The 4056-nt window shown below is 41.0% G+C and overlaps 1 long non-coding RNA gene across 4 annotated transcripts; it reads right to left on the bottom strand.

The window, feature by feature from the left end:
• Positions 1 to 271: 271 nt before the first annotated feature.
• Positions 272 to 3596, bottom strand: LOC125509569. Of its 4 annotated transcripts, XR_007284156.1 has the most exons (4): positions 3414 to 3596; positions 2948 to 3000; positions 1393 to 1514; positions 272 to 622 (listed from the first exon to the last, which is right to left on the bottom strand). It is a non-coding gene; the product is annotated as an uncharacterized LOC125509569 (long non-coding RNA). The 4 variants fall into 4 exon arrangements; XR_007284154.1 differs by lacking the exon at positions 2948 to 3000; XR_007284155.1 differs by lacking the exon at positions 3414 to 3596 and having other exon boundaries at positions 2948 to 3401.
• Positions 3597 to 4056: the final 460 nt, after the last annotated feature.

Raw genomic sequence — 4056 nt, 5'->3', positions numbered from 1 at the left:
CCTAGAGTGCATGAGGAAAGCCCTAGGGATACCATCTTTACCTAGGGGCACAAACCCTAGGGAAAGATTGTAGGGTCCATCTAAATTGTGCCACCCCACAACTTTCCCTAGAGTTCTTTCCCTACCAGATGTTTGAATAATACCCTAGGGATACATCATATTCATATCTTCCCTGTACAAATATGCAATTTGAATATAAATTCATATCAACCATAATTCAAAAAATTAAATCATAGCGAAATTTCAAATTTGTAAATCACATCCAAAATTCATTATGCACCACATCAGATTCATAATCAATGAACGCATACATCAGTTATGTAGTCAACTAAAGGCCAAATTCAAAAAATAAGCTATGACAAGTTAGTCATTGCAAGTAGAACACCGTGACCAACATGTACAAGCATTTGTTGGTCACGCCGAGTATCAAATAAACTTGTTACAACATGCTATCTGTACATGCACCCGACATCATTAACTATCAAGAGGTTGGCTTCCAAGGAGTGACAAGCTGAGGTAGTTCCAGATGCATTATCAATAAAAATCCAAACATCCCTGCAACACCAGCGTTAGGCTCCAGAATCAAATCTTGTGGAGAAGCATCCAGAGTGACATTATGGTCCTGAAATTATGATGACAAGCAGTTTAGCACATAGTTATAAGGCTCGAGTATTCTAGTAGAATTTTGGAAGCATAATTATAATGTGCACAATATGGACAGGACAAGAGAATGTAATCCCTCCCCACAGCACATAGCCCTGGCAATAATATGATCATGCTTCGCACTGAAGCAGCAGAACCATACATACCACCACACATAAAGCTCATCGCAAAAGCAGGCATTTGAACATCAGAATTGCAGGAACATACAAAGTTTGTATAATCCGAAGTTAATTTCAGAAAACTTACATGATCTGCATGTTGCTAAGCACACAAATTTAGTGGTTCTTGGCTCTTTTCAAGGATCTGCAAGACATGGTCCCGGTTGTGAAAACATACATGTGCATGCTCATGTAAATCAACTTGTTAGCCGTGTCTCAAATAGATTATATTACGTACATGGCCAGTTAAGCGATGTGTTGTGTACACACTACTCAGATCATGCTTACTCTGTTCTACAGGAAAAACAAAGCAAAGGAAAGGATAGCTCTATGGATTAGTGTTCCCCTAGTTCTGTAAAGCTTCAGCTGAATTTGAGCCGCAGAAAATAGCAGAAGAAACTAATCGATCAAAATATACTAAATCTATTGATATGGTTGTCATAGCTCTGAATTACAATAAGAGGTAAATAATTTGCTCATATTTCATTGGATGTTGATTTTATGAATGGAAACGAATTTAAGCAAATCATCACTCTAAAATCTATAACTGACTGAAGCAAAATGGTCTTACATCCATGCAAGAGCTCTCCCTCTATGAGATGCATGTACATATGCTGGTGAATCTGTATCCCAAGTTGAAGTTGCTTCTCCATGCTAGAAACACCAATGTAGCCTTTAAACATTCCTCGGTACCTTTAAATCACAAAAACATTCAGTCAGGAAATCTGTTTTAAGTTAACAAATATGTTTTTAAGTTAACAAAATGGGATCATTAGAAGGAGATTGTTCCAGTAACCATCATGATTTCCCTGAAAAGAGAGGATATATAATACCGATCAACAACTTTGGTTGCTTTGCCCACACAAACAATCAACAATCTAGTTGACATAGTATCCAGAGTACTAGCATGCAAAGACAGAGCTTCACAGGGGCGAACCTGGGCAGTTGCCTCCCAGCAAAAAGGAAAAAAATTAGTACCAGGTAGTAGTACTGCACACTACAACTCATAAGGCACAGTTATCACATCCTTCTCACGCTCTGCATAGGAGACAAACAAGCAGCGACCCAATACTGTAGCGCGTCTTCTACTCTTTTGTCTAGCGCGGACTTTGCTACCGGTGACACATGAGCATGGGGTCGGGGAGCCAGGACACATGCCACTGGAGCTTGCTGGTGTTGGGGCCAGATGCCAGAGGCTGGTGGTTAGAGCTCCTGGGCTCGTCTAGTCGCGGCCATGCTTACGCATCAGGCCACTGCCGGTGTCATGTACAAGTGATGCTATGAGCAACAAGAGCAGTCTAGCCTCACTCTCCCCACTGGGAATTACAACTCTTTTGATTATGCTTTTTCAGTGTAGATCCTTTCATGTTTCATCTTAACTTGTTGGAGTTCTAATTAAAAATTGTTGTTTAGAGACATAATGGTTAAAAGAAAGACCATTGATTTTATATTTTCTAGGACAAGTGCCAAGCGTGTATTTTCTACTTCAAAGATTATTAAGACAATGCAACGTAATACTCCCTCCGTTCCTAAATATTTGTCTTTCTAGAGATTTCAACAAGTGACTACATACGGAGCAAAATGAGTGAATCTACACTCTAAAATATGTCTATATACATCCGTATGTGATAGTCCATTTGAAATCTCTAAAAAGACAAATATTTAGAAACGGAGGAAGTATGTTGGAAGATGATTTTTTATCCAGTAGCTTATGTTAAGCACAAAGAGTAAAATCACAGTCAAGAATTTCTTATGCAATTTAGGGGCGGGAAGAAAGAAAGAGTTGATCCTTAGTGATTAACTCAATACTACATATTTATTTAGTATTTTGGTTCAGTTTCATTTGTTACCAAGTAGCTTATATATAATTAATGTTAGAAATGTACTTTGTAAGCTAATGTGGATAAGATCAATGTAATTATCTATGTTCTCAATATTATGCAAAATCTAACTTGTTTAAGTGGATGGCGTCCGCATATCCGTGAGTGACCGCGAACAGAAAAAATAATCTAACACGGTTGTTAAACTAACAAAGATTAATGCAATTTTTTCTTCGCGGACATGCAGATGCCGTCCACTTGCATCCCTTATAGCCATATGATTTTGTATTTGATTTTTTGTTTTACCTTCACCCCTCCTAAGATTTCTTTCAAGATCCGCCACTGTTAGCATGGACAACCTGCATCATAGCAGCCGTATATCTGTCTTTAATTCTGAACTTGAACTTAAAAGATTTACCTACTAGATCTTGGATGTGAAAATGCTACTTTTAAGTTCTGGATCTGGACATAACGGGCAAGCTGAAACATCTAAATTGATAGACCTGTAAGCTCTGGATCTGGACATAACGTGCAAGCTGAAACACCTAAATGAATAGACCTGTAGTACTAAACCTGCAGGAGCGGATGTGCAAAGGGGAAACTGATATTCTGCCACAACGGCAAGCTAGCCGAAAGCAGCAGTAAAGTAATCTATGCATAATTTCTTGACAAGCAAATCACAGAGACGAGCATCGCTTGCAAGATCTGCACACAGAACAAATCAGAACATATACAGCTACCTAAACCAGAGAGCGAGAGATAGGGAGAGAACCTTAGGAGAGAAGTCGAGGTGGCGGACGCGATCTTGATCTAGCGGGAGGTGGATGCCGTTATCCTCGCCGTAGTGCTCGAGGGGCGGGAGAGGAGGGGGCGGTGCAGAAGAGTATGGGGCCGTCGGGGAGGAGCTCGCCGGGGACGGTAGTGTCAGGGTGGTGCTCGTCGGGGACAACCACAACCACGTTGGGGGGTGGGGTTTGTGGCGGCGGCTTGAGGTACGGGTGAAGGAGACCAAATTTAGCCGAAATTTTTGGCACTGCGCGCCCTTTCTCCCTTCGCTATCTCACTGCAGAACAGGCCCTCATGCGCGGGGGCAAATAAAAGGCGCGCAGCCTTGTGTTTTCTCGGGGTGGATGGTATGCACGTGGCACCAGTACTTTGGGAAATTTTATTTTCCAGTTTTCCAGCAAAATTATCTTTCCCTAGAGGGGCACTGTTCATTACTTTTCTTTCCCTTTGGGGAGATTAATAAGCTCTAGGTGAAGGCCTTGGCCCTAGGTAAAACATAGATTTCTAGTAGTGATCATAGAAATGGCAACACATCATTGGATAATAATATGAAGCATAAAGTACCATGTTCAAGTAGAAGGTATAACGGGTTGCGGGAGAGTGGACCGCTATAGATAGATGGGGGAAGG

Source organism: Triticum urartu, chromosome 5 (genome assembly GCF_003073215.2).
Source record: "Triticum urartu cultivar G1812 chromosome 5, Tu2.1, whole genome shotgun sequence".
In the NCBI taxonomy this organism is placed as follows: domain Eukaryota; kingdom Viridiplantae; phylum Streptophyta; class Magnoliopsida; order Poales; family Poaceae; genus Triticum; species Triticum urartu.
Note: the sequence above shows the minus strand (reverse complement) of the source record. Positions and strands in the feature narration are given on the sequence as shown.